At 35.7% G+C, this 24367-nt stretch overlaps 1 protein-coding gene across 1 annotated transcript in view; it reads right to left on the reverse strand.

Annotated features, from left to right (window-relative positions):
- FGF14 (fibroblast growth factor 14) overlaps positions 1-24367 on the reverse strand; it is a 717766-nt gene that overhangs the window by 615915 nt on the left and 77484 nt on the right. The gene's annotated exons all lie outside the window — the stretch shown is intronic.

Consider the following 24367-nt stretch of genomic DNA (forward strand, 5'->3'; position numbering starts at 1 on the left):
CTACTCAGAGCAACATGCAATTTAAAACATATGAATTGCTTAGTTCTGGAATTTTCCATTTAATACTTTCAAACAGTGGTTGACAAGGGATGACCAAAAGTGTGGAAAGTGAAACTGTGAATAAGGGAGAACCACATACATATAATGCACACATCTATGTTTTCTATAATAAATAGGTCAAAGAAATCAGTGGTAAATAGAGAATATCATAACACCTGTTATTCTTTTTTATTTGTTTGTATGTTTGTTTTTTACAAACTTTCAGTATCATTTTTAAAAAAACACAAATTACTCTAAAATAGTCTCACTTACCTGGACATAGGAGAGAACAATTCCAATGTTCCTCCAAGCCTGCATCCTGACTAAGCAGAGAAGACTAGTCTTACTTCAAGTTCAAGAACTGCCACTCCCATAGAACCTCCCCAGTAAGCAGAATCTTTAACATTTCACTGCCTTTTTTGCAGTTATGTTTTACTTAACTAAGCTCCCTGAGAGCTGGCACTGTGAAGCATTCATCTTTAAATGCCTGATACTATGCACGGTCCAGGTCAGATGCCACCCATGTAGCAAAGGGGATTCAATGGTATATATTGATTTATTAAGTTAAAGTAAATTTAAAATGCATTTTCTTTTGGTATAATTTGTAATCCTCCTTGAAATAGTTGAGAACCCCCCCCCAGCAAACCACAAAACCAGAGTTGGATATTTCTGTCCCAAATATCATGTCTCTAAAATATATTAGCTTGGATCCTATGTACCTTAGGGAGAACCCCAGGCTTAGAATAAACTAAGTAAGACCTCAAATACAGCAAGGCAGTGAACCTAACACAGATTTATTAAAGCCTTAATTCCCTCTTTGTATATTTCTAGCAAATTTTCACAGGATATTTTTTAAAAACCTGTTTTATATTATATGATATGCTTTCATGAATATACCAGACATTGTTTAAGAGCAGAAACTAGGACATAACTACTTTGACGGATAGTAAGTACTATGCAATCCCTTACCAATGCTATTCAGGGAAGAATAAAGCATTAGTGAAGAATTAAAGCAATGCAATCTAATTAAGGGGAATTATCCCTTGCCCAGATGCAAGAGTCCAAACTAGAAGATCCCTTGGAGTCTCCTGTTAAACCCAGGGGATTACAACCAGAAATTGGCAGTAGAGTAACTCTTGGAAAAATTTTAACTTTCTTAAATCCTAAACTGCCAAGCCTCCAGCCACAATACTCCACTAAGTTTTCATGACTTTCTGATAAGGACAATCAATACTAGCATCTGCTGAAAACAATGCTATTAATAATAATTAAAATATCGAAGTTTTCAGATAATACATGTTTAATAAATTAAAGCAGATTCAAAATTACCTCTCCAACATCATTACTGTCACTTGCATTCCAACAGATTTTCTCGACAGAAGAGAGGGGACTTCTACGAGCACATCAAGGACTGAGTGTCCGAAAGACAGTGCCAAGTACCATGCAGGTTAACAACAAACTTAAACACATTGGAACATGGAGAAGCATATGGAAAAAATTAAACACAATGTTTACAGATTGCCTGAAGTAGCTCTTGTGTGTGTGTGTAAAATATTATAAATATTCACACTCTGGTTTTAAGCCATGATATTAGAGAACTTGATGTTTTGTTCAAAAACCTCAAATATACCATTTTAAGATTCAAGGTATTTTTAATTTTAACTACTTTTTTTATAAGGCTAATCACATAACCTCTGAGACATCTGAAAGATTATAGTAAAAATAATGTGATCCGTGCAGAGTAATCATCACAATCATCAATAACATATGCTGACACCTTTCACGGGACTGAGATGTGGAAGGTACCTCACCTGGGTGAAGTGGTTTCACAGCATTATACTTCTTTAGGTTGGCTGGCTGCTTTTAATTGTTTTTGTGGGATATTCCATGCACATTAATTCAAGTGACTTTTCAGATATATAGTATAGAAAGGTCACCTCGCTGATGTCAGTATGCCTGCCACTAGTAGGGATGCATTTTTCCTTCATATGAATGATTGTCTTCTATTTTCTATAGCTTTAAGATGTGCTGGTTTCTAAACCTTCATTTCTCCTACACACTTCACAAAATGCTGAACCAAAATCTCAATGTGCCTGGAAGGCTTTAAGGAGCACAGGAAGCTCAAGAGCAGCATATGACTTCCCTGCCATGCAGGACCTTCCTCTCATTCACTACTGAGAAGGCAGCCTCCCGCCCCATCAGGTCTCCACCCAATTCCACTACCTGCCTTACTGCCCTTTGGCCCAGTGCCTTATTTCTAGTCCCACTCCCACATTTATTCTTGGTGGCAGCAAGGTTACAAATTCCAGTTTGCCCAAGTGGAAACCCTTGTTTTGCTACTGCCAGGTCCTTTCAATAAATCTCCCTATTTACAGTATCTTTCCTTAACTCAGATACACCCTCCCTTACCCCAGTTTAGCTTCCTACAACAATTGTAAGACCATAAATACCTGCAATGTAAAAATCTAGTGCTATGATATGCCTTGGCCTCACCCTAGATCCTTGAAAGTCAAAATTGACCCCAACCATACTTTATTTTTTTTAATTTTTGGTTGTTTAGACTATCTTTTCTCTATTTTTTACCATCATGCCTCACATAAAATTGATAATAGGATGTGGCACTGTCAAGGAATGGAAGCAGCATGAGGCTCCAGTCACCTTGAGGGCTAAGATAAATACTTTGGCACTCCTATAGGCCATTCAAGGCACTGAGTGAAGGAAATGCAGAGTGATTAGGTGGGGGATTTTAAGCTCCTGGAAGCATTCAAAATTCAATTTGGACTCTATCCACACAGGGAGCTCCCTACACAATGTGTGAGCTGCCAAGAGCAGATGTTACCCAGCTATATTAGGTTGCTAGGGCTGCTATAACAAAGTACCATAAATCAGAGAGCTTAATCAACTGAAATTGATTGTCTCATGGTTCTGGAAGCCAGAAGTACAAGATCAAGATGTCACCAGAGTTGATTCCTTCAGTGGGCTATGAAGGAAACCCTGTTCCATGTCTGTCTCCAGTTTTTCATTGTTTACTGGCCATTTTTGGCATTCTTTGGCTTATAGAAACATCACCCCAATCTCGGCATTCATCTTCTCATGGCATTCTCCCTGTATGCATGTCTATGTCCAAATGCCTCCTTCATATAAGGACACCAGTCATATTGGATTAAGGTCCTACCCTACTACATTATGGTTTCATCTCAATTATATCTGCAACAACCCTATTTCCACAAAAGGTTCACAGTCTGATGCATTGGGGAATATAGTTCAACTCATAAAACAAGGAAGATATTTACCACTACCTGTGGATTACCTGAGAAAGGGCCTGGCACACTGAGGGTATGCAATACATGTATGCTAAATAAATGAAGATATGCATGTATAATCCTTAATGAATGCAAGGATTCACTCAGTAAGGATTATTCACCTGATTTGAGATGATAAAGAAGTATCTAGTTTGGGGTGATGTAGTTTTATGTCCATTATTAAACACTGGACACTACTGATGAGAGAAGCTCCTGCTAGGAAAAATTTCTGAGACTGTTTCCTGAAAAATTGAGGCACTCAGTTGTCAGATCACAGCAAAAAGCTCTGAATTTGATGTTAGAGTGCTATAAATAGCAGTTAACATTATCCTTCAAAATGTCATATATACTTATAAAAAAGGTTTTATGGATTGAGCGTGGGCTGTGAACCAAAGTGTTGCAGGTTCGATTCCCAGTCAGGGTACATGCTTGGGTTGCAGGCCATGACCCCCAGCAACCGCACAATGATGTTTCTCTCTCTCTCTTTCTCCCTCCCTTCCCTCTCTAAAAATAAATAAATACAATCTTAAAAAAAAAAGGTTTTAGTGTCAGATAAGAGTCAGTAATTTGATTTATAGGAAAAGGAGACCAGAGAAAAAATAACTATATTGTAATTAATTACTTATGCAAATGGTAGGCTAAATTTAGATGCACAATTACATGTCTAATCACAGCTGGCAAAGGTTGGAAATTGCATGCTTGGACTGAGATGCATGCCTTCCTCTATGTTCAGGTGCTCAGACACCATCTGTCACCTCATTCGAGACCGCATCAGCTCTTAATGCAAAAGAGAAACCCTTGGACTATGGTCCTAGAAGTGCCCAGCCTCCAGCCTTAGGAATCTTGGTGAGATGTCACTCAGTCTCTCTGGGATTTGGTCTCCCCAACACACAGTGCAGATATTACACAGCATAGCAGTTCTGTGGTGAGGACTGATCTGTAACTACAGCTATCATGAAGTTAGGGGGAAAAATGTTGCTATCATTGCTACAAGCCAAACAGCTGATACTGTGTGCAATTGCTACTGAAATACAAGTAATATCAGAAAAGTCTTTCTGGATACACAGAAGCTTTCCATACACTCAAGTCAAATGACAGGTTGCTGTGTCCTTCCATCAACTCTGAAACTGTTAGCTCTATAGTCTTAATGCTGATGACCACTGTGCATATTTTAGAAGACACTCGCTAAGTATATTGATTGATATATAGATATATTGGGTTGGCCAAAAAGTCTGTTTAGTTTTTTCCATAAAATAGAGACACATTTTTCATTTTCACCAATAACTTTATTGATTTGGATATGTTGACTATGTCAGCTATTTTCCACTATCGGCTTCTATTGGATAGAGGCCAGGGGTGCTTCTAAACATCTTTCAATGTATAAGACAGCCCCACAGCAAAGAATTATTTGGTAAAAATTTCAACAGTACGAAGAAACTTTGCAGATCACTTTTTACATGTTTGATCAGTCACAGCACCTTCTCCATGCACTGCACAAATCATTTTATTTGCATTTCAGTTGCTTTATTATTTCAGTTGCTTTCTTGAAATAATATATCATAATACACCAAAATGTTACATATCTTCTTCCATTTCAATGTTAAATGGCTGCATGAAAATTCACCAACTGTGATGTTCCTTTAAATGCATGCTGATATGACAGCTGTCACAATACAATCCAACAAAATTGTTTTTGAAGGAAGTTAAAGACAATAAAGCACAACCAAAGCCATCATATGGAAAAAACTAAACAAATATTTTGGCCAACCCAATAGATATATATGTGCTAAGCACTGTGTGTGTGTGCACAGAGAGGAGAGAGACAGACAGGCAAACTGATGAAAGTCACATTGCCGATATTCCAAAATTGCAACTGAGTTATAGCTTCGAAGTTTATGAAGCATATTGTTGCTGTGTTTTTTCTGAGGATACCTATCAAAGTATATCTGTATCTGTGAACAGATACACATGTGTACAGTTTTGATATTCAAAGTGTATGTGTCTGTGTGTGCCCTCCCAAAGCAGCTATAGAGTACTGCAAAGAATAATGGCTTGGGAGTTAACTAAAGGCCTAGATTTGAATCCAAGTCCTGCCATTAATGAAAACTGAAAAGAATGATTTTTATTACCCAAAATGTGAGCATTAAAATGAGATTATGTGAAAGACTTGTAAACTAAAAATAAAATTAAATTAAAAAATAAAACAACCCTCACAAATCTTACAAATCAACAAAGATAAGAATCATATGGTGAGAGTTTCAGGCAACATTGTATTCATCAAGGTGGAGACATGAACGACTGACCCTTCCTGACACTTCTGAACACATTGCCAGCATTCACTCAGGTGGTGTGGCACTGTAGCAATCACACAATTTCATCCTGAGCTTTTGTCATGGGGCTGTAGTTATCCTAGGGACACTGGTGACTAAACCAAGTTCCTCTTCAATGTCTATACATAGCTTTCTCATGCCTATTCATTATTTATGGGACACTCATTTTATCATGCAATTTGAGAGAAAAAGGATCAAGTTTTCCCATCCAAAATAAAAAGTTGGAGTCACTATGGCCAGGTAGCTCAGCTTGTTAGAGCACCCAGTGTGACAAGATTACTCATTCAATCACAGGTCAGAGCACATACATAATAGAATACTACACAACAGAAAGAATGAAGGAGCTCCTACACTTCACAACAGCATGGAAGTAACTGGAGAGTATTACACTGAGTGAAATAAGCCAGGCAGTGAAAGACAAATACCATATCATCTGTCCTATAAGTTGAGCCTAATCAACAAAACAAACAAGTAAGCAAAATACAACCAGAGACACTGAAATGAAAAACAAACTGACAGTAACCAGAGAAGAGGAGAGAGAGGGATAATGGGGGAAAATAGGGGAACGGTCATCAAGAAACATGTATAAAGTACACATGGACAAAGCTAAAGGAGGTAAGTTTCAGGGTGGAAGGCAGGGATAGGAAGGGTGGGAGGTGTGGTGGGGGGAAATGGAGACAATTGTACTTGAACAACAATTTAAAAAAGAAAAAGAATCAACCAATTAATGCATCAGTGAGTGGAGTCACAAATTTGTGTGTGTGTGTGTGTCTCTCTCAAACTCAGTAATTATTTTTAAAAAGTAAAAGTTGTAGTGAAGGCAGTAGTCCTACTTGGAGCATGTGCTCTTTGAAAGGGAACCTACAAAGACAAGCCTGAGAGCACAAGGAGAAATGCTGACCAGCCTCTATCTATTCACCTACGTGCCACACACTAACATAATCATGTCCCCTTGAATGGGGCTGAAATTGGGAAAACAACAATGTGACATATGATGAAGCCATGATGTGTATTTATTATGAACCCTTTAGGGAATGAGAGCTCATTACCTTTGCCCTTTGCACCTCCCACCAAATTCTTAGCCAACTCTACATTCAAAAGATTCCCTTCAGAACCGGTATTGTTGCACTCTAAATATCCTTTATCAAATATGGCCTCATTCATAACCTGAGTAGTTAATACAGTTCAATCACAGGGAAACTTTAGGCCAAAATGTTAAAATTTCTCATTTCAGCTTGACTGGCTAGAGAAGGAGGGTGACGATCTGCAAGTCAGAGGCCAGAATGCAGTCTCTCTTCGACTGCCAAACTGCTACATGACCTTGGAAAAACTCCTTCATTGCTATGGGTCCAATTACTTTCACAGATAAAATTACTTAATAGAAATTTATAGCTCTACTATTCCTTGATTTAATGTTAATAAGAAGATTAGTTAGACTACCATTGACTGCTGAATATGAATAAAGATATATACATACATGGCTGAAAATTCAAGTTATATGGACTATTTTAATTTCCAAATTATGGATAAATTACCTAACATGTTAGTGGCAACTCATAGCATGGATAAATGAGATGGTATAGTATTTTGGTTAACTTGGAGTCACTATGTGACAATTAAAAATTTTCAAAGAATCATAAGGCAAAAAATTTAGTATATGTTTTGCCTTATGATTCTTTGAAAATATGTAACAATATAACTACACTAAGTATATATTTTCAATTTATAAATATGAATTTGAATGTAGTATCTCTTAGGGTCATTATAATCACACAATTTTAATTACTAGTGAACCCTGAAATGTTAGTTAATAAAAATTTTAATTAGGATCTTCTATACTTTATTTTTAAAGTGTATGTGTGCATATGAGGTTATTACAGATGAAGATAACTGAATATTTGGACTACTGCCAAAATGTGCTTATATTTCACTAATTTTGATTGGACCTTAGTGTGTTTTCTAAATTTGGGCAAAACATACTAAATACGACAAAGTTAGATTCCACATATGCTTAATTACAAATAGCACTCTAGTAGTTTGTGACTCAATAACTAATAAAAAACCATGGTTCATCCTTGATTCAGATTAACAACCCCTAACCCATCTTACATTTTAATGATCTCCAAACCCAAAGATTCAAAGTGACCTCAAATTTCTAAAAAGAAAAAAATTCAACCCAAATTTCCCCAAGGGTAGATCAAATTTCCCAATGCATATCCAGGCTAGGGTGGTCTGAGCCAGACAGGGTTGAGCCCAGGAACACCAGAATCCGAGAGAGGCACCTGACCACTAGAACACAGGGTGGCTCACCAAGCACTTTCTAGCATTCACTAGAATGAAAAGCTAATAGACCAGAGATATGTCTTCCAGAAAGAGCTCAAGCATTACTTGTCTAAACACACTTACATATTGCTTTCTAAAGGTCATGCCAAGATGTAGAGTATTGCCATAAAATATTTGAACAGTTAAATCAGTGGTTTAAAGCTTGGCAATTTAACAAACTTAAACTTTAACTGACAGAAACATACTTTCCTACCACAACTGAGGCCTCACCATAGTAATAGAAGAAATCACTAAAATATAGCCTGGCATGGAGTACAGGAACACATTTATTATGATTGGGGAAAACCTATTAGACCTGTCCATCACAATGCCAATATATAATGTATCCCTAAGGTTTTACGTATCCCATAACTGCCATAATTTTAATGGTTGTGAGTCATGGGCATTTATGAAGATGGAGTACTTCAATGACTATCAAATTGGACTCAAGATGCACATATTCTTTAAAAAGATTACCCAAAATACTATATCTCCTTCCCTGCCCCTTACATGATTTCCTTTAGGTAAATTGCCATTACTAACTTAGCAAAATTAATGTTAAACAAAAGTCCACATGGAACTTTTGTAATTTCAGAAGATTAACATATTTGTTGTATCATACTAAAACTTACATAAAATTATCTATAAAATAGATATTGTAATATATTCTAACCTCACATACCTATTAAAGAAATAAATATACATCCTTTCCCTTTCTGTCCAGTCCCAATGTCTTCCCAGTTTATCTTCAAACTAAAACAAAAATCAACATGTAATATTAAAAGTAAAACAAAATTGGAGGGAATTTCAGGGGAATTTCAGGGGAGAATGGGAAGGGTTTACAGGAACAAATATAAGGGACACATGGACAAAAACTAGGGGGGGTGGAAATGGGAGGGATGTGGAGAGGGAATGGTGGGCTGGGATGGGAGTAATGGACAGAAAACTGTACTTGAACAATGATTAAAATAAAATTAGAAAAAAAAGTAAAACAAAATAAAAGTTAGTGAAATAGTCTACTTTGACATCCTCCTGCTTTTCTCACAAATTGATCTTTATGCCAGCATTTATTAAATTGGCAAACAGCATGAAGATGAAAAAAAGCCCAGTGGTTTCCACCAAAACATAAATTTGATTAGCATTGACACCAGTGATTTTTTATCTTTTCTTTTTTTTCTGCCCAAGTGTAAGTTTTAAAAAGTTCCTGCAAGGTCAATTTATAAATTATTTTTAATACTGCATCAGCATTTGGCACATTCCAGTATGTAAAGAATACTGAGAAAAATAGCTACATGTCACTTTGAGTCCTTTTAGTGTGTATTATTCACAGCTTTCTCTAAGGAAGCCTGGATTACGACTCTTCAAATGAAAGAAAGATCATATATACTTAAAAAGGATTTATGTGTTTATGTTTTCTATAGCTTATTAAACTCCTTTTTTTGTCTTTATTATTGATGAAGTAAGCTAATTGAATACCATTAGAGTCTTTTCATAATCTTCATGAGTTATCTAACAAATAAATACAGAAAAAGCTGATTTAACCATTCAAAAAGTATTGATATGACATTAGAAATGACAAAAACCTGTCTCAGAATCAAAGTGAAATCATATTATTTTGTACAGTAATCCTGATTAAATTTAGCAAAACTCTTTTAAAAAGCTTCGCTGGCACCTTTGTGAATATAAGAATTAGGTCTTAACAGTTTCCCCTTGATTTTTTAACCTTTGAGCATTGAAAAAGACACATGTCCTACAATAACTGACATCCTGTTAATCATTAAATAAAAGATTTTGTAATAAAATTAACTTTGTAGTATCAATAAAATGTCTTACCTGTTGGGTATTTAAATTCAGGTTTTTAAGATTCATTTGCTGTTCTCCCATTTGTAACATACAAGTAAGGGAAACAAATTGAGTCCAAATCATTTCCCTGAGCCTTGAAACTACTGCTGAACAGACTATTAAAAGAGATAACTAGCATATGAATCTTCAAAGGACCCTACTATGCAGCCTGTGTGTGTTTTGTGCCTTTATTATAGTATGTGAACACATGCATATTTGGGAGTATTACCATATTTATCTTTGGTTTATCTTATGGGAAAAAGACAGAAATATGGAGAGACATGATAAAAATTTTATACTCAAGGACAATAATAATAGCTATTAAATTCAGTGTACCTAATACATGTCTTCACTCTAAGATAGAAGTGGCAAGGTGAAGCTGTGAACTTAAAAGAATGCAAAAGGAGAACTTGCTGTCTCTGTCACACAACACTCATTAACAGCCTGCTGGTGTCATAATTAAAAATGAGGGCTCTGTGGTCAGTCTGCCCAGGTTCAGATTCTGGCTCCACCATTTACTCAATGTTCCTTGGGTTCACTTATATATCATTTATGTAATCTCATCAAACTTCAGGTTCTTCACCTATAAAATGGGAGTTTCTTTTCATTCATTCAAAACATGTATTCAGTGATTAATATATGCCAAACATTATTCTCTACATGAGATATACAATATAGATGAGACTTCTTCCTTTGTGGAGCTTTCATGCTAGTGGTTCTTGGGAGGATGAGATCAAGCCATGGGTTACAAAGAGGCTGAAACAGAGTGGGCATTCAATAAACATGTCAGTTAATAGGATTATTATTTTATTATTACAAGGCACTAGACACCATGCAAGACACTTATATACATGACCTCTAATCTTCAAAACAACTCAGTAAAATAATTATGAACACTGTTTTACAAGTGAGAAAAATGAGGGTAAATGAGGTAAACTATTCACCTATTCACAGGTCTGCATTTCCTCTTTCACAGATAGGAATTACACTTTTATGTGAGATATCCTGTGTTATGTAAGCACATTACAAATATTAACACATTTATATAATGCCTTAAAATCCACCGTCTTTTACCACATTGTCTGCTGATACATTAATTGATATTTGTTATTTCTGTTCACAAATTTTTTAAACTTTACTCAATTCTCAATCCACTATCATAAATACACATACACACATATAAACAGCACAGTCATATTTAATATATATATATTTGAAATCAAGGTATATCAAAGAGATCAACAATAAAAGGAAATAGAAGGAGCCCAACAAGAAGTGATGGAGCCAGATTTCCAAAAACAGTTTGCAAATATCACCCTGCAGAAAAAAGGAATAAAGAACACAAGGGAAAGATGAAAAGATTATACTGATTTTTAATCAGAACTGGAATTATATTTCCAAAGATTTTGCAAAGGAGAAGATTAACATTTAATTAGATCAAGGTTATCAACAGAAGAAAAATTTTATAAATATATTACTATGAAATTATTTTTCTCTTATTATTGACAAAGATCAGTATCAACAGTTCTTATAATACCACTTTGGACTCTTCCCAGACATACTTTTCCCTTTGCTGAGCATTTCCTTAATGATCTTGTCTCCATCACGCATCTCTTGTTCACATAACTCACCCATTCTTGTAGCCCCAGTATTGTATAAATGTGCAATGAGACACTCTCAGGCTGTTCCCACTGCCTGGAATTCTATTTTCTAGGTAGCATCATGGTTAATGCCCATACCTCCTTGAGGAGACCTACTCTGACCTTTTTATTTAAAATTTAAATTTAATGCCCTCACCCTCACCACAACATTCTTAATCCCACCTACCTACTTTATATTTTTTTCACAACACTACCATTCTCTGTAATGCTGTATACTACACTTATCTACCTATTTTTTTTCATTTTGCCTATTTCCCCCCACCTACTCCAAATTGAATATAAGCTCAATGAAAGTACAGTCTGTTTGTCTTTGTCCATCTGTTAATGGATGTACCATAAGTGTATATAAACAGATCCTGTTATAAACAAACAAAAAGTATTAAATAAATTTAAAATGCCAATTATTTTTTTCACACTTGCTCCAATGGACACAGGTGATGCTTAAAAGCAAAACAAACAAAACAGTCTTGATACTTCTGGTTGGGCGTTCTTGAGAGAAAAGGATAACATATAGTCTCTATTACTTAAGGGACTGAAATGTGAGATGAATCACAATTATTCTGAATATTCTTAATTCAAGTTTTTTTGTTTTGCTTTCTTTTATTTTTAGTTCTTATTGTTTATGCTATTATAGATGCCCCAATTTCTCCCTTCACTCTTCTCTACCCAGATCACCCCCCACTTCAATATTCTTAATTCAAGTTTTAAAGCATAATTTCAAATAACTAAATGCAAAATGTAAAGAATAATCCAGAAGCACAAGAATAATAATCACAATATCAAATGCAAATAACTAGAGATAAGAAATTTCTCCACTAAAACTATGTCAGTCAAAGTATTTTTAAGATCACTTAACATGTTAAAGCCACAAACTGCATGATGCAAAAGAAAAAAAAAAAACAAACCTGTCAGTATAATCAGGCCAAACTTAGTAAAGAATTATTCTATAGTCTAAGTTTAATTTAAATAAGTCAAAACTAAAAGAAGAATTTTGACCTTCTCCTTATGATTTGCTAAGTCTGTAAATTACTTTGGGGAAAAATTAATGATTACTAAGTAAAGAGTGAATAGCACATTTAACACCATTTCCTCATCACTGACAGGAGGAAAAAGTATTCATCACATTGATTGTGAAACAGGGTTGAAATGACAGAAGGAATGAGCACACAACAGCTCCAAATGATTATAAAACATTGAAAAATCTGATATGCTACATAAATGCTAAATTTGAAAATAAATTTTAAAAAGTAAAGAGTAAAAAATACAAAAAAAAAGTCCATGTGAGGAAATGAGTGTTCCAGGGCCCTGGAGATTATAACTGAAAGAGAATTTCCATAAAAACTAAAATAGATAAATTATGCATCAGTAGGATATGAATAGAACAAAATTCAAGATAATAATCCCGATTATTCCCCAAATAAGGCAGACCTGAAGAGAAAGATCTGTTTAGCTCATGTTAAACCAGAACAATAATTCAACCTACTGCAAGATAAACACAACAAAATTCTGAAAGCTCAAATTGAAAAAAAAATAAGTGGATAATTACCTCCCCCAAATCTTTGCTCATATTTCAAGGTAGTGGCATCAAAATAAAGTAGAAGAATGCAGAGTAATTGCATGCTGGCCTAGGAATGGCTTGCTGGTTCTCCAACATTACATGAACTATTTCAGTACCTATTTCTTTGCATTGAGTAACACTGACATTGATACAAAATCAAATGTACATGTCCTCACATTTGGATGCCTTGTGCTATATCTGCTGAGGATACAAAAGTTCAGACTACTTGGGAAGAGAGAGAAAAGGAGAGGAGCCCTCACAGAACAAAATAAAAGCATTTAAATCAAAACTAAAGCTGTAATTACAGCTATCTCATATAAGCTCTTGCATCAATTCTATGATGTCAGGCAAAGTATCCCTTAAATTACTAAGGGATGTCTCCAACTTCAAACGATTTTCTGAATTCAAATAAATATGTCCAGGTGGTAATATCACAACTATAAATCTCTTTTATTTACCTGGCTGGGGTAGCTCAGTGGATTGAGTGCAGGCTGCAAACCAAAGGGTCGCTGGTTCAATCCCCAGTCAGGTCACATGCCTGGGTTGCAGGCCAGGTCCCTTGTGGGGGCCCGGTGAGACGCAACCACACACGATGTTTCTCTTCCTTTCTTTCTCCTTCCCTTCCCCTCTCTCTAAAAATTGTTTTAAAAATTATAAAAAATAAATAAATAAATCTCTTTTATCTAAGAGAAGACAACTGTACTTATCCTGAAAACAGAATGGGTTCCTTTTTTTTAATGTGATCTAAGAATTTATAACCCAGGAATAGCTCCTCTTCACTACCGTGAGTAAAAACATAAAGGAAGAAAACCAAATTTAATTATGCCAATTCAGAGTACAAATGGCCTCCTCTCCATTCTTCCTTTTGGACTCAAATTTTAATATAAACAAGAAATATTAGCAATTGATTCAAGTTAATAACCTTAAAGTTTGAAGCTCTTCATAAGTGCATTTATCATTTATCCATCCATCCATCTATTCATTTATTTATTAAAACATTTTGAACACCTACTATATAGAACACATACTACATTGTGCTAAGTACCATGTAACTTTCTAGAAATCAAATTATTTGCAGGTGGCTGCAAAATTCTCTTAATAGCCTAACAAAAATGGATGAAATTTGTCCTCTAGATAGGATGTTCTGCCTTCCATATTTCCAAGAAATCTAATATCTAAACACATCTATTGTCTAAACACATCCCTACCTCCTCTACATCTCTGCATAGATCACAGGTTTCTATCTTCCTTGTGGTTATTTGTTAATATACTTGTCTTCCTTGTGAACTGTAAACTCCTCAAAGCAAGCACTGTACCCACCCACATAGCTCCCACCTACTCTCTTACTGAAAGAATGAATACAATGCCTGGTACATTATGTATGCTTAGAATAGCTGGATTGTGTAAGACATCATGGAGGAGCAATAGCATAAACTGCTAAAGGAGAAAAACCTCTATAGTGCCATAGCTGAGAATTCTCACAAATAAAGAAAATGAGTTCCTTAGCATAAGCACCTAATATAAATTAAGAGTGTAACATAACAATGCTCATGTTCTATGAGTTAGAAAAGAAAATGGACACAACTCTATTTGAACATCGATTTAAAAAAAAAAAAGAGCATTCCAGATATCCTGGTGCTCCAGGTGAAACTGACACTTTCCAAGCCTCTACACCATCATTTACAGGAATAGGAGAGTCCCGAAACCCTTTATGCTCTTGACAAACCTCCCTCCCTCCTCTCCACTCATCACACCAAGCCTTGCCACCAATGTCTGCCTAGAGTCCATTAAGGTTAACTTGATTTTCCACTCTTAAAAAGCCCAGGATTTTTCGTTCATTCCTTCTCTCTTAGACTGCTATCCCATAACAGTTCTTTCATCTGCTCTGACCTTATCCACCATGTCCCAAAGTCTGCAGTGCTTTCCTCATATCCATCAAAGTTCATTAACATGAGTAAAATCCATCCTTGCTGAAATCCTTCTCTTGACTCTCTCCTTTAGTGCCTTGCTCCAGAGTAATACCTTGCTCTCCCTGCAGGACTCAGCTTCTTCTCAGCTGTGTGACTGAAGACTGCTTTCTTTCCACACTACCCTAACAATAGTGCCAAAAGGGAGGTTGGTATCCTTCTCCTCTTTGCCAAATTATTCTCTTTTCCTCTTCCTGAAAGCACCACAGCTCTTCAGGACTGCTACTGAGCAATACTTATTATGAGCAGACGATTCTTCCTCCCTTAAAGCCTTTCAACACCTTGCTCCTTCTTGTAATCATCACTGACCTCCAGCCAAAACCCCTTCTTTTTGGAAGATCTTTAACTTTTAACTCACCATTAATCCCTAAATGAAACCTTGAAATAATTCTTGATGATTTTGTTTCCCAGTTAACAATGGTGTTTCAGGTCCTTGCATTTCTCCTCCAATGATTTTGTATTCTTCCCAACTTCAGCTGCTCAGACCCAGGTTATAGATAAGAAGTCTTAATACCTCAAGTAACCTCATTATCAAGCATCCCACTCTGAGATCACCACCTCCTGTTTTCCATCTCAGTCCCTTATTCTTGGACCCTAGCAAGACTTAAAATTCATTGATCTCATCACCCTATCCATGCCTCTAACACCCCTTTATGCCCTCACTTCTCACCATCCCTACTTAATTTTTATAATTATCTCTTTTTTATTATGATTAGATTTTTAAAGTAACATATTAAAACATTTTATTTGCTCACTACAAGTGAAATCTTGGGCAAATTATTCAACCTTGATAGGTCCCAATTTCTCTTTTTAATAGAATTTATTGGGATGACATTGGTTAATAAATTATATAGGTTTAGGTGTACAATTCTATAATACATTATCTGTATAATGTATTGTGTATTCATCACCCCAAGTCAAGTTTCCTTCCATCACCATTTATCACCCCTTTGTCCTCTTCTACCTCCCCAAGTCCTCTTTCCCTCTTGTAATCACCAAACTGTTATCTGTATCTGTGAGTCTTTTTCTTTGCTTAATCCCTTCACTTTTTTCACCCAGCCTCTGACCCTCTTTCCATCTGATAACTCTCAGTCTGTTCTATCTATAAGTCTGTTTCTGTTTTGTTAATTTTATACATTAGATTCCATATATAAGTGAAATCATATGGTACATATCTTTCTCTGACTAACTTATTTCACTTAGCATAATATTCTCCAGGTCCATCCATGCTGTCACAATGGTAATATTTCCTTCCCTGTATAATTATTTCTTTATTATACTCTTACAATAAAATTCTGACCACATTTAAACCAAACTTTCCACCTACTGTGTTCATCCTGACCTGGTTTGAGAAGCATGTTCACTCCCCAAATATTAAACTCACAATCACACAATCATTCTCACTCTGAACATGTGACCACTACCCCCAAGGGTACCCTTAATGTTGGTGGACAGTGAAACTGTGGAGATGTGCTCCAGTCACTCTACCACCCTTCTGCAGGATAACTCTGCACTGTTCCCTCCTCAGATTTTCAACACACCCTCTCCCATTTGCACCCTCATCTAAAGATCTGGTTTTATTTTTTCAATGAGAAAATAGGTATAATCAGAAGAGAATGCCTTCAACTCCCACATATCTCGACCTGCCAGTAACATGGGCCTTATCCTCTGACTTTTCTCCTATTACTGTGAACCATTTTCCATGCCTCTAAGATAAAGCCCTCCACTTCTGCACTAGGTCACATTCCATTTCACCTACTCTGAAACACAAGAGTAGCAAGCCTCACATCTCCCTTGTGCATTATCAATCAATTTTCCATTTCTACTGGACCTTCACTATCTAGCACTTAACTGTGCAATATTTCAAATATTTAAAAACAAAAGATCCCACATTCTCCTGATGTAGGACCAACTTTTTGGCATGTGAGTTTAAAGAGTTGTCTCTACTCTTGCTCTCTCCTATTCATCTCTCTCTTCCCAATTTCTCCTTAGCCCTCTCTCACTTCAAATATGCCTTTGCTCATGCTTTGCTCACATCTTTGTTCCAGTCTTACCTGTTCAGCAAGGCCTTCCTAATCATCTTACTGAAAATTGAAAGCCCCATGCCCTTGTTCCTCACTCCCTACTGGCTCCTCTGCTTTGTTTTTCTCCAAAATTCCCATTATCATGCAACATCCTCTATATTTTGTATTTCTAATTTTAGCATCTTGCCTACAAGAATGACAGCTCCATAAAATCAAGATCATTTGTCTATTTTATTCTCTGTTTTGCTTGTATATCAAATAGTAAATTGCTAATAAAAATGTGAGGAATTAATAAATAGGTTTAGGAGAATTGTACAATAGCATAGTGATAAAGAGTAAGGTTTTGAAATCAGACAGTCCTCAAGTTGAATAGAAGCATTGAGTCCTTGGGCATGTTATTTAGCCCAAAACAACTTGATTTCTATTTCTGCAAAATGTGTATAATAAGTTATACCACATTATTATTAATAAAATTAAACAAAATGCTGTAAGTAAAGCAGTCAGCAAAATCCTCAAAATATAGCAAGCAACAAAGGAATGAATGGCCACTTTTATATTATCCCAGATGAAAAGGTACAATGCAGTTTTAACGTTTATGTTCTGAACTGCTCCGTTTTCTAAATTTCCAATATCCCAAGGTCCCAAAAGACATAGTACCAGTTTATGCAATTTAACATAGATATTACTATAATTCCAATACTTTGGACCCAAAATGGAAATGTTGTTCCACTGTATCACATATATGCATCATCACCTTTCATTTATTAGCTAAACTTTTGCCTCATTATCATACATTCAAATTTTGCTAGGCCCTGAGGACAATAGCTCATGATATTGCTGCTGAGTGCCCACACAGCACCCAAAAAGGAATAGAAAATCACCACAGTGATACAAAGCCTAGCTTGTTCACAAGATGTGACCTGAAGCAAAATGTAATCATGTGTTTAAAAACTTCCATTAGAGCACTGTTATCACTGAAGGGTATTATAGCATTACCAGGGCATTAGCAGGGCACTCATGCTGTCTTTAAGAACAAGGTGAAATAAAAGTAAACAAAATAGAGTATGGTGAACACAAGCTAAAATGCACAATGGAGGATTTTCAGGGTTTAAAAGCCTTTTCATGTATAATTGATTAAAGAAGATAGAATCACAATAGTTTAGAGTTGGTGGTGCAGCATTCTCATTTTGCTGATAAGGAAACTGAGTAATATACAGCATAGGAAACATAGTCAATAATGTTGTAATAACTATATGCGGTGACTAGACTTCTTATGGTGATCACTTCATAAGATATATAAATGTTGAACCACTGTGTTATATACCTGAAACTAATATAATAGTGTATATCACCTATAATTAGAAATAATTTAAAAATACAAATGAGGGACTGAAGAGGTCTGCTGAGTTAGTATAAAGAGAATGGGCATGGCAAAAATGCTTCCCCATGGGAAGAAAAGGCACATCTATAGAGCAAATTCCCCATAGCAGACACAGGCAGGCAGCATAATAAAATAGAAAGTGCACAGAAATAGCAACCAGCACAGCACTCAGTGCAATAAATATTTGTGCAAGAACTGAACTAAGAGTAAAATGACCTGAATTCTGGTTTCTGTTCTGCCTAAACTCTCCTTGAACAAGTTACTTCACCTCTTTGTTCTTATTTTTCTGATCTTTGTACTTACATTACAGTTGGTAAGTTCCACCAACTTAAGGGCATGTTTAGGGGGTTGGCTGTAATTTACAGGGGTAAGAAAAAGGATAAGAGAAACTTTTTTGGGCTAAGGCTCTCAAAGCTATCTGGGATATGAAGGCCCAAATGTCACATTCTTTCAATACATTTTTAAAAATATACATTTGAACAAAAAGGTAAGAATAAACTAAGAGTAGACTGCCCATTTTCCCAAAGAAAATACATGTATAAAGCATCATAAATAAGATAGTCAGTATTATGAGATGCCATTATATATTAATATGTTAAATATTAAAATGATAGCATTTTCAATTTTCAAAGATTTTATTGACTACCTGTGTGTAAAACCTTAATGAGAATCCAAAAATGCAAAAGAGCAAGAACCTTTCTGCTATATTTGTAAAGCTAAGGGAAAGTTTAATTCTCCCAGAATTTGAGGATGTAATCCATGACTTGTCCAGAAAGAGCTTTACTGACATTTTTTAAATAAATTCAACTGCTGTGCATCATGTCCTTAAATACATGATCCACCAATGATGACTAACTCACAACAGACCCATCTCCTCTCAAGGGCTGGTTGAAACACTGCCATACGTGACACTTTTAAGTATTTCAATCATTAATAGCAATTTTTACATGTAAGTTTCTTAAGATTTATAAGATAACCCTCAAAAAAAACTTGCAAGTTACAAGTTTACTTTGCATTTATATTTCTAAGTAGCAGTAAAGAGACATAAATGATATTCCTCAAGAAATAGCTCTGTTATAACCAAATCATAAATATAGCCATAAGTCCCAATTTTAATTCTCGGAACTAACCAACCCAAAATGCTTCTAGCTAACTAGAGAGACAACTTAAAACATATCACAACATAAAGGTCTTATGCAGATATTTCTATTTGTGGTATTTCTAAACATTACCAGTTCTATGTGTCAAGCTATGTAAAATTTGGGAACCAGATTATCACACTGCACTAAATAAATCTTGGGGTATCCAACATGCCACCCACAGGCCATATGAAGCTTTCAGAATTGAAAAGCCTCATACATATATAGCAGATTCATTCCAAAAAGTAAAACTTCCCTCTACCCTAACCCAACATGGCTCTCACACATTGAAAATGTTTATTGCTTGAAAATCCACCAATGTCCATGATTTATAACCAGAAAATAAATTGGCATCTATGAGAACATGACCCATAGATTTGTGAACAAAGTTGGGTGGGGCTATCCTTCCAAATAAAGAGAAACTGGGCCACAAAAGAGCCTAATTTAGGATTGTCTGGTTAATATATTAATGATTAGCAACTTACACAATGAGATCTTAAATTTTAAAGAAGATCTCACACTCTTCTTATCCAGGACCAATTTTTGACATATGACTCTAAAAAATCACCTAGCTCAGGGTCGAGTTGTTAACTTTTGAAGACTAAACAGGAGTTAAAGCTTGTATCTTTTGTCTGAAACTGAATCCCTTGCAATCTAGTTCCCTTAGACTCAATAAGAGTCAAAAATATGAATGTTACACAATAAGAGGTCCCTCAGCTTTCAATAAAATAAGAATAAAAGCACTACCAGAGATAGCATGATTCCTGTTTATGACTTCCTATGTTATGATGTGAGATATGTAAACAGTTATCAAAAATTCTGAAAGGAGTCACAAAGGACACAGAGCGTCTGAGAGTGAATAAACCTGTTGCTGTCCATTCAGTGCCAACATATGAACCCTGACAAAAAAAAATTCTGAGGCACTACCTGGCCATTTATTATGTTAATCTCCAGTGTAAGAAGGGTTCTTCCTATCAAGAAATCACCCAACAGTCACCACAGGATGCTTCTTATTTTGATGACTTATGGTACATGCTGGGTCTAGAGGAAGGAATCATTGATTTATTTTTTTGCCACTTTCCACTGACTGACAGCAACTTAAAAAAGAAGGACCAAACCGGATCACTTATCTGCCTACTTGGCATGCCTGGTAGTCATAGGAGCCCATATCAAGGCCATCTCTTCAGGTCCCAGCCTCTCCAAACATACACAGAAAGATGGTGTCAAAAAGGACATGCTCTAGTCCTGCTAATGAGCCACCAGAGGTAAACCACTAGACTGAGCCTGAGCAACCCACTCACTTCACTTCTCTCTCAGTGATCAAGTACAAACAAGTCATAGATTTGTGCTGAAACAATTATTTTTAAGTTGATTTGTCAAACAAATTTTCAGTTGACTTGAACATATCTGGCTTAGCCCTATCTCATAGACATGTAGGTAGGTAGATCCAGTAAATCAACAGAAATGCATCTTGCGCACAGCCTCCAAAATAAACCTGCCTCAAAGGACCTCATGCTCAGCAACTGACTGATGGTATACTCAGGTACCTTCAAACTCACCTCTCAAATGCCCCTAAATTACTGCAGCCAGAAATGCTGTCTGCAGCATGCAGATGGTGTCTACTCTTCATAAATAGCAGTGTTACGCAGTTCTACTCAGTGAAAAAAAAAACAATCAAGATATTCTCTCTTGTCTCAACATCATCCTACTGCACAAAGATTCATGATCTGTTAAAAAGAACTGCCAATGCCTACAGATTAGACTGAGATAAAATAATGCATTAGTGTTAGGTTTTTGTAATCAGAATTCTAACTTTGTGTCACATGCACTGTACTTATGAACTTTACTGGAAATAATTTAGCCATCTAAGATATTTTAAATTTTGCTTGTTGTACCCTAAAATGCCTTGCTTTTTTAGTTATCTTTAAGATGATCATCTGAAGGGTGTCCTAGATTTTTCAACATAACCCATATAGAAACAAAGGAACTTCTAGGATCTAGGGCCACTTTAGCAGTTGTGTTGGTGGCAACCTTCCAATCCCCACAAAGCACCTATTATCAATATACAGTGACATCTAAAGCTACCAGGCAGCACCACGTCTGACTAGAAGCCACAATGTTAAAACCATCACTACATCTTCTGGGTTTTTCTTCTTCACACTTCCTTCAACCTAAACTACCTTCCCATCTATGCACATTCTCCCATTCTTTCTTATATCTCCCTACAGGAAAAGTAAATCAGGGTGAAAGGTTCTTACTTTACATTTCTCAGTTTATATATCTTCATTTCCAATTGGGCTTCCTGTTTTGTAAAGCCTAATCTCTAAAGCTACTGTGCAAAGAAAGAATAATATCATAGATACACCAAATTACCATAATGTTAGTCTTCATATCATCATTCTTTGATAATTTTTCCATATAGACTATTTTGTTTGCTCCTTTCTGCTGAAACTTCCATTGGTAAGATTTTGGACCTGGTGGATTTTCTAAATTACTTCTAGTTGAATTATCTTTATATCTATATACCAATATATTCCATGTATAATGTAAGTGTTCTCAATAAGACCAGTTTTTTTGTTAAGATCAAGTAATTTTAGCAGACATACCCCCACTCTATTCCTACCAACAAATGAGATTAAGCCAAATGTTAGTAGAAAAGAGGAAGGAAAGCCCAAGTGCCCACTTAAGTAAGATACCAATGAGATGCACTCCACTTTACTCTGCAGAACCTGGAAAAAGTTCAGGAGTTGGAAGCACCAGGTAGAGTGTAAGAGAAGAGTATATTGAAGTAAGGAGATTTGAAAATTTCTATAAGAAAAATTTGTTTTCCTGTGTCTCTACCTCCAACACAAACTGTTATGTGATTTTCCATCCCTTATTCTACAAGACTGTTAAGATGTATTCTACAGACAAATTGACCCTAAGAATCTCAGAACTCAGGACATCAGGGACAGTGGATGGTAAGATGAGAAAGCACTGAGACATCCAGTCCTTCCTCCTAACCAGCACTAAAATCTCAAAAGCCAGGTTTATAATTCCTTAAAAGGAAATTAGAGGAAAGATATACCCATACTCACTTTTAGTGATCCCTAGCCAAGAATGATCTAGCTGGTCACAGGACAGCTGATCAATGAACAAACCCAACTATCTCACAAAGCTTATATCACTTTTAAGCATGAACATGAGAAAACATGGGAGAATTTCCAAACATTGAGAAAAGTCTCCAAATGAAAGACAGAGAATAAATATAGGAAAAAATGAAAATTTCAAATAATTAGTAATTGATATAAAATTTAGCACCAATGAATTAAATCAGGATGTCATAAATAAGAATACTAAAAAACAAAAAATTCCTTGAAATGAAAAATATGAAAGTAAAATACTTTTTTAATTTAATAAGATTTTTGCTAAACAGGAAAAAAGACAAAGAAATGGCTCATAAACAAACAAAACAGAAAAAAGCAACTTAGAAAACCCATGTAGTCAAAAAAGCTAACAGAAGTTTCAGTAGAAAAAAACAAACAAAACAGTCTATATAGAGATTATCAAAGAAATAATTAAAACATTCTCAGAACTGAGTTCCATGGGTCTCTAAATTGGCAAGTCCTTAAAAATGTATAGTAAAATCAATAAAGATCCATATTATGTACTTTAAAATTCCAAGTAATGATCCCTGGTTGGCGTAGCTCAGTGGGTTGAGCGTGGGCTGCAAACCAAAGCATCCTAGGTTCAATTCCCAGTCAGGGCACATGCCTGGCTTGCAGCCCACAGCCCCCTGCAACCGCACATTGATGTTTCTCTCTCTCTCTCTTTCTCCCTCCATTCCCTCTTTAAAAATAAATAAATAAAATCTTTAAAAAAATTCCAAGTAATGGAGAGAGAGAGAAGACCCTGTGTAAAGAGTTAGGGAAAAATGACATCAGTTCCTTAAACAATAACATGTTGGAAGAAAAGTGAATTTATGCCTTCAAAGTTCTAAGAAACATGTGCTGCCAAGGATGAAGAAAAAAGGGAGAAATGTGGAGAAAAGGGAGCCCTCTTGCACTGTTGGTGGGAATGCAGACTAATGCAGCCATTGTGTAAAGCAGTATTAAAAATTGAACTGCCTTTTGACCCAGTGATCCCACTTCTGGGACTATATATCAGTATCCTGAAACACCATTTGAAAGAATATATGCAGCCCTATGTTCATTGTAGCATTATTTCTCAACACCAAGAAATGGAAGTAGCCCAAGTATCCATTAGTAGAAGAGTGGATAAAACAACTATAGGAACATTTACACAATGGAATTCTACTAGGCCATTAAAAAAAGAGAAAATTTTACCCCTTTTGACAGTATGGATGGACCTGAAGAACATTATGCTAAGTGAAATAAACCAGTCAGAATAACACAAATGCCATATGATTTCACTCATATGTGGAATCTAATAAACAAACTGAACTAACAAGCAAAATAGAGACAGACTTCTACATAGAGAACAGGATGACAGCTAAGGGGGAGATGTTAGGGGAGAGGAACTGAGCAAAAATGAAAAAGGATTCATGGACATGGACAACATTGTGATGATACAGGATGAGGGGAGTATAAGGCAAATAAATGCTAATGAGAAAATACAATAAAAACTAAGAAAAAGTTAATAAAATTTCAAATTAACTTTGATGAATTCTACTTACTGAAAAGCAAAACAATAGTATCTTCAAATTTCTGGTAGATTTACAAAAATTCAGCCCAATTCAGTTCATTTGCAATTTTGTCCAATGCTGCATGGCTCTGGATTTCTTTGCAGAAGTGTTGTAATCA

The sequence above is a fragment of the Phyllostomus hastatus genome, unplaced genomic scaffold (assembly GCF_019186645.2).
Source record: "Phyllostomus hastatus isolate PE091 unplaced genomic scaffold, TTU_PhHast_1.1 phas_scaffold_46, whole genome shotgun sequence".
NCBI classification, from domain to species: domain Eukaryota; kingdom Metazoa; phylum Chordata; class Mammalia; order Chiroptera; family Phyllostomidae; genus Phyllostomus; species Phyllostomus hastatus.